At 38.8% G+C, this 12,795-nt stretch overlaps 1 pseudogene; it reads left to right on the top strand.

Moving 5' to 3' along the window:
* The window catches only part of LOC113074872 (zinc finger protein 91-like), a 47,484-nt pseudogene that overhangs the window by 19,518 nt on the left and 15,171 nt on the right, over positions 1-12,795 (top strand).

Here is a 12,795-nt window from a genome sequence, read left to right as displayed (position 1 = left end):
AATTAAACTCGAGGAACCAGAAACCTGGAGAATAAAACACGAAACAGAAATAAAACATGAGGAACCAGAAACCTGGAGAATAAAACACGAGGAACCAGAAATAAAACACGAGGAACCAGAAACCAGCACAATAAAACACGAGGAAACAGAAATAGAACAAGAGGAACAAGGAGGTTGGTGTTTATTCTTCATTCATTTTTAATGAATGTTTGTGGTACAATTAGGTTTACAAAGCTTTTTTTTCTGGGTATTTTTGAGCCCTGGAGAATTTTTTTGTAGACGTGTGTGTGTGTGTGTGTGTGTGTGTGTGTGTGTGTGTGTGTGTATGTATGTATATATATATATATATATATATATATATATATATAATTAGTATTTTTTATTTTTTTTTAGTTATTAAGCATATTAATAACTTAAGTCTGATAACACTGTAATCGGCAATAATAATATGCTGTGCAGAATGGATGTAGAATACATGTTTGTGTTTTTGAAAAAAAACAAAGCTTATTTATGGTTAGTGAAAAATGTATTTTAAGTCACTGAAATAAGGCCATGATACACATACAGACAGTGTTGGGGAGTAACTAGTTACATGTAACGGCGTTACGTAATTTAATTACAAAATAAATGTAACAGTAATCAGTTACAGTTACTAAGAAAAAATTAGTAATTAAATTACAGTTACTTATGAAAATTTTAATGATTACAAAGAGGATTACATTTGAATATTTACACACATCCACATACAGCATATGGTCCATGATCTCCGTGACGCGGAGAACACATTCGTAGAATTCAATCATAAAAATGGAATTCAGCCTATAAAGCGTACGAAATGTGCCACATTTTGGATGAATAAATCAAAAGTAGGTCAGTACACTTGAATAAAAATGCGATATGGACAGGTCTCTGTGAATATTAAGCCGCAAAAAGAATGAATATGAATCCTGCACGTTATGCGTGTCTGTGGAAATCAGGCGCTGACTGGACATCGGTAGAACCGGGACTGTTCCCGGTGGCCTGGCAGACGATTTGGCGCTCTAATATACTAAAGCGATTATTTCCGAATCCGCCATTCGATAATTAAATCTCGAATAAATCATGAATCGGTTAGTCGTGACTGGCAATGGTCGGGCTCGCGCGCTCTCTGCGCCTCCGCCGAACAGTTTGGATCAGACTCCGAGTAATCAATGCGAGAGAGACCGGAGTGAACTGTGGAAGCGCACAGCTGGAGCAGAGAAGCGAATTCTGTTCAGGGTTTCAGGTGCAGGTCAGTTTCATCTGTAAATATGCTAATGTACTGTAGTATTGTCTTTGTTAACTTAGTCAAGCAGCAGCAGCACATTGCTCACACTCACTCAAAATACTGTATAAACGACGTCATTATTATCTATTGTAATGTTACAGTAGTAATTTAGCAGACAAATCATCATATTTTATCATAGGTTTAGGGGGAGCTAGTGCATACAAAAACACAACCCTTAAGAAAATTAATGTAGCTTATGGTATGGTAGTCCTACTAACCGTGGTTTAACCATGGAATTTGTAGTAAAAATAAATACAAGTGGTAAATCATTTGCAAAAAAAAAAAAAAAAAATTGCACTTACAAAACATGGTAAAAGTCAAATAAAAATCTTCAGTATTAAAGTCATGAGAGAGATGGATGGATAATGGAAGTGAAGTGAAGTTCAGGAGAGAACTCTTAATTACGTTGCAGGTCCCCCAACCTAAGGATTCAAATCTTTTTCATGTCAGGTCCATAAAAAATTGGGTTGTCCATGTTTCAGAATTGATGGTGGGCGTAAGAGAGTGAGATTTCCCAGCCTATTTTTTTTTCCCATGAAAATGAATCTCTAGAACTGCTCTGAGTCACTTCATGAGCATTTTTTACTTATTTTGAGAAACTATCATCATATCACATACAAAGAGACAGCAGTGTTTCAAAAAGATATTAATGTTTCAGGAGTTAAGTACACAAAATAGGACACATGCCGTAGAGAGATAACCGTATTTGAGTTGATGCTTTTATTTTTTTTTATTAACTATTTTTCCCCAAACCATTGTTAGATGCAGTTAGATGCCTGTAGTTATGCAAAGATTTGGTTTCAAAAACAGTACCTATAAACTATTTCTTTTGATTTTAAATCTGCATCGAACTTCAGATCAATCTCATTAAAGTAAAAGGCAGTACTAAAGTCTGATTGTGTGGTGGATGTGTTCAAATGTGATCATCTTAATTCAAGTGATGAAGGATGGTGAAAGTCTGACAGTATTCAGCACTACTTTAAGGTTAAACCTGCATGGTGTAAATGGTTGAAGATGATTAACCGTTGCAAATAAACATTCATAAGAAATTTATAAAAGTAATCGAAAAGTACTCAAAAGTAATTAGTTACATTACTTTTTTAAAGTAATTAAAAAAGTTACACTACTATTACATTTTAAATAGGGTAACTTGTAATCTGTAACCTATTACATTTCCAAAGTAACCTTCCCAACACTGCATACAGAACATTTGTTCACAAAACATAACAATATTCTGATCTCATGATAAATGTTACTTTGAACAATGTGTATCACCAGACAGTTGAACAGTATTTTTTCTACTATCAAATGTGCACCAGCTACTGTTTGGTTACCCACATTCTTCAAAATATATTTTTTCTTTTGTGTTCACCGCAAGAAAGATATTAAAGGGTTAGTTCATCCAAAAATGAAAATTAGGCCATGTTTTATTAACTCTCAAGAACTCTTTAGGTGTATATGACTTGTTTATTCCAGATTAATCCAATCTGATTTAAATAAATAATTATCCTAGCTCTTCTAAGCGTTAGAATTGGAGTAGTGTTTTTGTTCAATAGTCCAAAAGTAGTCAAATAAAGCATGCGCATCTGTAATAAAAAGTGCCTCACATGGCTCCGAGGGATGAATAAAGGCTTCCTGTAGGGATTCGGTGTGTTTTTGTAAGAAAAGCATCCATGTTTTAAAACATGGAAGCGTGGATGAGAGACACCAAAACAAATCGCTGGTCACTAGTAGAAGCACTAGCGGTCCCACTTTATATTAGGTGGCCTTAACTACTATGTACTTACATAAAAAATAAGTACAATATACTTATTGTGTTCATATTGTATTGTAAAACACTTTTGCTGCTATTGAGGTGGGATAGGGGTAAGGTTAAGTAGAGGGTTGGAGATATGGGTAAGTTTAAGGGTGGGTTAAGGTGTAAAGTAAGGGTCAACAGTGTAATTATAAATGTAATTACAGAAATTAAATACAGATGTAATTACATGTAGGTTTTTTTAAAATATAAGTACAATGTAAAAACATGTATGTACACAATAAGTACATTGTACTAAATTATTAATTAAAATGTAAGTACATAGTAGTAAAGGCCACTTAATATAAAGAGGGTCTGCATTAGCCTAATTAGGAGGATTTCAGTCTAAGCCAAGAAGAGACTGGTTTTCCTTTGCTAAAGTAAGGAAACTTTGTTCTTGTAAACAATATTTGTGAGACTCTCATATCTCAGAGGCCTACGTCTTAAGTTAACCTCCAGAACGGCTTGCACATATGACAGTAGAGCCGCGTTTCCACCACAGGAACTTTACCCAGGAACTAGAGACTTTGGGCTGTACTTGTACTCGGTGTGTTTCCACCGCAGGAACCAGGAACTAAATAAAGTTCTGGTAAAAAAAAAAAATTGCCCCTCAGAAAGTCGCTGCTGGCGAGGTAGTACTTTTTCAAAGTTCTAGAGAAAACTGAAGATGAACACTGAGCCGAGCCGGATAACGAACAAAAGATTGACTCATTCACGATTGAAGAACCGGTTGCATCGGTTTTCGGATCACCAGTAGCTCTTTCGGACAGTTCGATTCAATAAACCGGTTGAAGAAAACGGTTCACTGGTTCTTTTGCGCTCGACGTAATGGCGTCATTTGTGATGAATGCCCTTGATTCAAGCCTTCGGTTAACCCGCGCTCATAACACTAGCACAGAATCGGTTCAGAATCAATCACCAAAAGAATCAGTTCGGTTTAGACGCTCTGTGTGTCGGTTTGCTTCACGCTGAATCACACATGCGCAGTATCAGCAGCTCCTCGATTCTTCTTATCTGGCTCGGCTCGGTGTTCATCTTCAGTTCTCTCTTCACAGCAGTTCAGTCAGTGTACTGTTTGAGTGCATGCATTACTCCGGGATATTGGTTTGTTTGAACTCAGATGGAGTGTCAGCCACATAAAAAAAGTAAACTGCTTAAGTCATCTGTGGATTAATGCGTATTAGAGATGCGAACCGTTTGAAAGGATTCAGTTCGATTTGGTGAACTGAATGATTCGTTCGCGAACCGGATATCCAGCTGCTTTGTTTTGAACTCTCTCTCACAACAGACACGGAAGAGAAGACAATGCTGAATAAAGTCATCATTTTTGCTATTTTTGGACCAAAATGTATTTTTGATGCTTCAAAAAATTCTAACTCACCCTCTGATGTCACATGGACTGCTTTGATTAATGTTTTTCTTACCTTTCTGGACATGGACAGTATACCGTACACACAGCTTAATTGGAGGGACTGAGAGCTCTCGGACTAAATCTAAAATATCTTAAACTGTGTCCCGGAGATAAACAGAGGTCTTACGGGTTTGAAACAACATGAGGGTAAGTTATTAATTACATAATTTTGCTATCTGGGTGAACTAACCCTTTAAGCCGCAAAAGTTGTTTGAATTTTGAATCCTGCATGTTCTGTGCACTACATAGGGTTTGTTTACTACATAGATTGAAGCACGTGACGCTTGCATTATTTTCAGCATCTGAGCTTCAGAGTTCTCTCTCCATCAAACGATCTGAACTTTTCGATTCATGTCAATGTACGCACAGCGCACCTGTATTTGACGCTCTAACCTCTTTGTGAAGGCGCACGACTCACCGTCGCTTTTCACACATGCAAAGAGAGAGAGGGAGCGAGAGTCTTACCACGCTGAATTAACATGCTACATGTAAACTATATTCTTTGTTGTCTTCTCTTGTCAAAATAATGGACTTCATTTAGAATTATTCATATTTTAAGAAACAAAAAGAAGATATGCCGTTTTTTCCAGTAGTGGGCAGAGCTAATGCGCAAATGGCAATTTCATTGGCTGGCATTTAACGGCCTCGGGAGCGGTCTCGGGCACCGCATCGGACTTGGCCTCGGGCACTGCCTCGGCCTCTGGAACCGCCTCGGGCACTGCCTCGACATCCGGCACCGCCTCGGCCTCCGGAACCGCATCGGTCACCGCCTCAGCCTCCAGAACCGCATCGAGCACCACATCAGGAACGACCTCGGGCACCGCCTCGGGAACAGCATCAGGCACCGCCTCGGGAACATAATAGGGAAACAGGAGACAGGTGGGGAAACAATCAATTACACAACAAGGAGGAAGGTGACCAAATAAGGGAAAGTGAGACCTCTAGTGGACACACAGTGATACACAGACCAGACACACTGTGACAGTAACCCGTGTTTTTCCAACCTTAAACCCATGAAACTGCACTGGAACGGCAATCAAATTCGTCACTTCCCACCTGTGAACTCGTGTCTCATACTAGATCGATGCACTCCGAGTTCCGAGGTCACACAGCACGCGAAACAACGATGACAGCCCATACGAATAATACTGCCTACGGATGCAGTGTTTATGCAAGTAGTACACATCGAAAAAACGATTTTAGGTCAATGCAACATTGCAATAAAATAAATAATCTAGTTCCAATTACTTGCGCTCAGAAAGTTTGGCGTAACTTGCCTGAAACAATACAAAGTCGTTAGTAGTGGTATGAAATCGTGATTACGAGCTCAAAAACCTGCCTGGAACGCAGCATCAGAACAATGTTATAGCGACTGACTGGGATGAGGAAGAGGTGGCGAGAGCAAACATGTATGATGGCCCGCAGCTGTGTAATTTCGATCGAGCCAGTCGTGAGAGGGCAAATGAGGAATTGCCAAGAACTGATGTCCGTCAAAGCCTATTCATGGTCAGAGGAGAGCGAGTGGAGAGTTGGTGAAGTGTCCTGGTGAGTTGCTATATCATTTAGCATTGCAGCAATGAGCACTGGAGCTAGTTTACGAGCAGCAGTGCGCAACAACACACACACACATATATTTTATTTTTTAATTTTTATTACTGTCATTGAATAGCAAAAAAAATAGTGAAAAATCAATGTTTTCTTTATATCTAGTGGCAGTGATCATGACGTTAGTTCAGAGAAGTACCGGTAACCTTTGTCATAGTGTCGTAGAACTGGTAAATTTTGTCTTTGTCAAATAGAAATAAAAGGCATCATGCTAGCTATATGGACGTTTCTAAGTGTTTATCTCGTCCTCCGTTGAAAATGTTGTTGCAAACGTAGCCGTGTGTCTGTCGCTGTGTTTGACAGGAGTGTGGGTGCCGTCCCATGTAAACTGCGTTAGAAAGCTTGTGCTGTAGGGAAGTGAGTGCGTTTGGGTCGCTGTTGGTCGCTATCTCACTATCTATCTGTCTGTCTATCTATCTATAATCTGTATCTAGTCTATCTATCTATCTATCTATCTATATATATGTATTTATCTATTTATCTATAATCTGCGTTCTGCGTTATCTGAATACTCTCGTCTCTCTAGTCACTCTCAATGCTCTCAAGGCGGCTTTGGTAAATTCTCTCCCCAACGTGACGTGATGCAATGCATTGTGGGGGAAAGGAGACCGCTGTAAGATAGTACCTATTTTTTCGTATTATATTCCATTTTGTGATACCCAACAACATAAAATCGATGGATAACAGTTTAAATGTTTTATTTAAATTTATTACCAACAAGCAAATTGCACATATTCGTTAAAAATTTAACCTTGCAACACGGCCTTTAAGTTGTAAGTTTGAAGGAGTATTTTCCGGTTTGTCACAAGTTTCGGAACGTTTTTTTCGAGTATGGCTCTGTGTGACGTTAGATGGAGCGGAATTTCCTTATAAGGGTCCTAAGGGCACTTCTCCCAGAAGAGCGCGCGCTCCCGTATAGCAGAGCAGAGACGAGAAATTCACTGACCAGAGCGAGAGCGAAATGTCACAAAAGAAGTGTGTTTTTGGTTTGGAGGGCAAGACAACCCTGCACAGATTACCAAAAAAAACAAAAAAAAACATCAAGGGACCAGTGGACGGAGTTTATTTTTAAAGAGCATCGATGGAGTTGTGCAAGTGTTTATGTTTGTTCCCTGCATTTTCGAAGATGCTTGTTTTACAAACAAGGCCCAGTTTGGGATTTGCATATCGTTTATTTCTTAAGGATAATGCAGTCCCAACGGAAAAGGGTCACGATCGTGTGTTGGAACCGCAGGCGATGAGTAAAACTGCTTCAAATATCTCTTTGTTGTTAACTTTGTTATCGGTGCATAAGCACATCAAGTAAACCTTGTACACCTTTAAAGAAAAAAAAAGACGACATAAAGTGGAACTTAGTCATTTTCCAAAACCGCTAAGTGTAACGGAGGCCAGCGAGTAGTGCTGTGCAGGCAAACCTTCCCGATCTCAAGAGACGCACTAGCAACAGACGCTAGTGGCTGTAGCCATTTAGCCTCCTTGTTAGAGGAGACCCGGGTTCGAGCCCCGCTCGGAGCGAGTGCAAGGAGCGTCAGAAAGGACCCGGGAGTTACATAAGCAAATATATACAGTTTCAATACATACCACATAGAGACGCTGTTGTAGTCGTTTCTGCTGCTGTTCTCGTTCAGTTTCAGCCTCAGGATCTGATTCTGGATCATGAATAAACGGCTGAATCTGACTGTTAGCCTTGTTTTGTTTTGGATGATGTTTTTTTTTTCCTCACGCTAATGTCACAACTTCCAAACGCTCTCAACGCAAAAGCCTACTGGCGCTCGTGATTCTTTAGCTTCGCCCACACGTCACGCCTCCAGCGGTTCGTGTTTTTACCAAAAAAATCGGCACAGACTATTTTTCTCTTATAAATATAATAAAACTAAAGACTTTTTGGAGATATGAAGGATGCAGTACTACTCTATAGGTACTCAAGATTAACAGGAGATTGAGTGAAAATGAGCATTTCACCCCCCCCCCCCCCTTTAAAAAAAAAACATATTCCAGTTTAATTAGCTTCCCCAAATGCACAATGTAAATTGTGAATTGCATACTCTGAATAAGTAAGAATGCACTTTCTGTACCTGTTTTGCACTACTTGAGTTATATATACATATTCGTTTAATAATAACCAGTAAATGATCATTTAGTCTAGTTTTCTTAATTATTTAAATGCAAACAAAAATGTCGTACAAATACAGATATATATTACCCAGGCATAGTGTGTGTGTATGTATGTGTATAAGTGTGAAACAAAAGTTTAGACACACCTTTATTTTCATGACTATGGGAATTGTAGATTCACACTGAAGTCATCAAAACTATGAATTAACACATGTGGAATTATATATGGAATTATATACATAACAAAAAAGTGTGAAACAACTGAAAATATGTCATATTCTAGGGCTTTTCAAAGTAGCCACCCTTTGCTTTGATTACTGCTTTGCACACTCTTGGCATTCTCTTGATGAGCTTCAAGAGGTAGTCAACTGAAATGGTCTTCCAACAGTCTTGAAGGAGTTCCCCGAGAGATGCTTAGCACTTGTTGGCCCTTTTGCCTTGTGTCTGCGGTCCAGCTCACCCCTAAACCATCTCGATTGGGTTCAGGTCCGGTGACTGTGGAGGCCAGGTCATCTGGCGCAGCACCCAATCACTCTCCTTCTTGGTCAAATAGCCCTTGATGCCTTCAGTGTGACTCTACAATTTTCATAGTCATGAAAATAAAGAAAACTCCTTGAATGAGAAGGTGTGTCCAAACTTTTGGTCTGTACTGTATATATTTTTATGTGTATATATAGACTCGGTAAACATTTTAAAGCATCATTTTTCTTTTCGGTCAGTTTGACCCCAGGGTCTTTAAGCTGTATAAAACAAGAAATAGGGCTACTAGGGCTGTGATGGTGGCAGATTTTTACCACTTTATCACCATCACAGCCCTAGACAAGACTGTTCAGCTTTTAACAATATAGGAAAAATATATAATTTTAACTTTTTTATTTTAGAGTTCATTGAAGAAAAAGAGGAAAATGAAGAATCCAGTGAAGTTGAGGAGAAAAATAATGTCAAAACTGCTGGGAAAAATTTGAGTTGCTCTCAAACCAAACAGAAAGATTTAAAGAAAAAAAGAGTTAAGGTATCATTCACCTGCACTCAGGGTGGAAAGAGTTTCACATGTAAATCAAATCTTAAGGATCAAATGAACATCCACACTGGAGAGAAACCTTACAAGTGTTCACACTGTGACAAGAGATTCTATAATTTAACAAGTCTGAAAACACATGAGAGGATCCACACTGGAGAGAAACCTTACAAGTGTTCAAACTGTGACAAGAGATTCAGTCAATCATCAAGTCTGAAAACACATGAGAGATTTCACACTGGAGAGAAACCTTACAAGTGTTCAAACTGTGACAAGAGATTCAGTGATTTATCATCTCTGAAAACACATGAGAGGATTCACAGTGGAGATAAACCTTACAAGTGTTCACACTGTGACAAGAGATTCAGTTGTTCAGGAAATCTGAAAACACACGAGAGGATTCACACTGGAGAGAAACCTTACATGTGTTCACACTGTGACAAGAGATTTAGTCAGTTAGTAGGTCTGAAAAAACATGAGAGGATTCACACTGGAGAGAAACCTTACAAGTGTTCACACTGTGACAGGAAATTCAGTTGTTCAGGAAATCTGAAAACACATGAGAGGATCCACACTGGAGAGAAACCTTACAAGTGTTCACACTGTGACAAGAGATTCAGTCAAAGAAGATGTCTGAAAACACACGAGAGGATCCACACTGGAGAGAAACCTTACAAGTGTTAACACTGTGACGAGAGATTCGGTGGTTTATCAAATCTGAAAACACATGAGAGGATCCACACTGGAGAGAAATATTATAAGTGTTCGCACTGTGACAGGAAATTCGGGGATTCATCGAGTCTGGAAAAACATGAGAGGATTCACCCTGGAGAGAAAGCACATCACCGCAATGTATGTGGGAAGCGTTTCATTAAGTCATCTGTTATACACAAAAACCAACCACAGTAAGGCCCCATAGACGCAGAGACACATTTAGCTGTATATGTAAATATTTTGTATGGTATATGCGTTTCGTCCAGACGGATCCGGTATTCGGGGGGGTGAAAACCCTATTTAAAAAAAAAAAAAAAAAAAAAAAACAAGTCCCAGAGTGGATAAATCTGAAAATGACACCTTTGTGTTTTTCTGTACTGCCAATCCATATGTTTTGTAAAACAATGTAATCACCCCACGTCTTGACCATATTCAGACACCGCTACGTCATTTAACACCAACAACAATGGAGGACTACATGTTTGTGCTCATGCTGCAGAAGCTACTGAGCCTGTAAGCTTGACTAAACGTACTAGTAGAGCAGCACGATATTGGAAAACAACTCACATCTCGATAATTTTTCAGATTATTAGCAACACCATGCTCTGTTGGGTTGAGATCTGGTGACTGTGGGGGCCATTTTAGTACAGTGAACTCATTGTCATGTTCAAGAAACCAATTTGAAATGATTCGAACTTTGTGACATGGAGCATTATCCTGCTGGAAGTAGCCATCAGAGGATGGGTACATGGTGGTCATAAAGGGATGGACATGGTCAGAAATGATGCTCAGGTAGGCCTTGGCATGTAAACGATGCCCATTTGGCATTAAGGGACCTAAAGTGTGCCAAAATATCCCCCACACCATTACACCACCACCACCAGCCTGCACAGTGGAAACAAGGCATGGTGGATCCATGTTCTCATTCTGTTTACGCCAAATTCTGACTCTACCATCTGAATGTCTCAACAGAAATCGACACTCCTCAGACCAGGCAACATTTTTCCAGCCTTCAACTGTCCAATTTTGGTGAGCTTGTGCAAATTGTAGCCTCTTTTTCCTATTTGCAGTGGAGATGAGTGGTACCCGGTGGGGTCTTCTGCTGTTGTAGCTCATCCGCCTCAAGATTCTGTGTGTTGTGGCTTCACAAATGTTTTGCTGCATACCTTGTTTGTAACGAGTGGTTATTAAGGTCAAAGTTGCTCTTCTATCAGCTTGAATCAGTCGGCCCATTCTCCTCTGACCTCTAGCATCAACAAGGCATTTTTGCCCATAGGACTGCGCATACTGGATGTTTTTCCCTTTTCACACCATTCTTTGTAAACCCTAGGAATGGTTGTGCGTGAAAATTCCAGTAACTGAGCAGATTGTGAAATACTCAGACCGGCCCGTCTGGCACCAACAGCCATGCCACGCTCAAAATTGCTTAAATCATCTTTCTTTCCCATTCTGACATTCAGTTTGACATTTGTTTTAAAAGAGGGAAAATACCTTATTTTGGTTACAATATCAATTTTATTCATTTTGGTCAAGAAAAGTAAAAAGCCTTTAAATGCCAAAGAGAATTTGGTAACACAAGGTAACTACATGGGGTAGGGTTAGGTTTAGGGGTAGGTTCAGGGTTAGTACCTAGTTATTACATAGTTATTGTAATTATTATAATAAGTACATAGTATGTACATGAGAAACAGGACTGTAAAATAAAGTGCTACCGAGAATTTGTACCATTGTACTATTGTATTGCTTGTGTTTTAATTAATGGGCTAACTATGAACCACAAACTACTATAGTTTTAAAGAAAGGGGAAATCAAAAGTCTTTTAAAAACATTTTGTGTTACAATTCGGATAAAACATATTCTCCTTATTCATTTTTTTAAATAAGTGTTTCGTTATTAATAATAAAGGCTAATAATGAGCCACAAACTAAGCATTCGCTTGAAGTAAGAGGAAAATGTAGGTTCATTGTGCATATTTTTATTGTGTGTTAACAGATTTGTGAGTTTCGGATGAACTGAGATGTATTTTAGAGATTATAAATGCAGTGCTCTTTGCTGGCATTCCACCAAACCATATAAACCATGCACACAGCCGCCACTTGCTTTAGTTAAGAATAACTGTTCTGTGAATGTTGATGCTGTAATAAAAATCATTTATTAGGAGCGTGTGCTGGTATTTCATAAATTTAATGGAGAAAAATGTAATGTACAGTAGGTAGACAACCAAAATGGGTCATCAATCGCAAAACTACTGCCAGACCTGGAATAGTCTTAGGTTAAAGTCTACAGTGTGTGTTTGTGTGTTTGTGTGTGTGTGTATATATATATATATATATATAAGGATTAAAAGGTAAATGTTTTCATGTTGGTTCATTCTTGGTTTAAAAAAATAAATAAAAAAATCTTCAGGTTCCATATGCAGAGCGAAATCAGAACGGTCCAGCATTTAGAAATAATTCGTATTAACGCTGTTATTATCTTGATTTTTCAAACTGATAACACTTTGCATTTTTTAATTATGTCTTTACTGTGTGACCAAAAATTTAGTAGTTCAGCTTTTTGATCATGCTGGTGCCTTGTGCAGATATTCATTGGAAACAGCAGCCATTCACTGACCACACACCAATGTGTCCCTGAGCAAGACACTTAACCCCTAGCTGTTCCAGAGGGGTGCAACCTCTGACATGTATAGCAATAGTAAGTCGCTTTGAATAAAACCGTCAGCTAAATGAATAAATGTAAATGTCTTCTTCCGTTTCTTCCTCCGCAAGTCTATGGCAGCCCATAGAACCGATTGCAGGAATGTTGTAAGATTTGACACACTGATAGAGGGA

The sequence above is a fragment of the Carassius auratus genome, unplaced genomic scaffold, assembly GCF_003368295.1.
Source record: "Carassius auratus strain Wakin unplaced genomic scaffold, ASM336829v1 scaf_tig00015585, whole genome shotgun sequence".
Taxonomy (NCBI): Eukaryota; Metazoa; Chordata; class Actinopteri; order Cypriniformes; family Cyprinidae; genus Carassius; species Carassius auratus.
The sequence above is the reverse complement of the archived record's forward strand: the minus strand, read 5'-3'. Positions and strand labels throughout refer to the sequence as shown.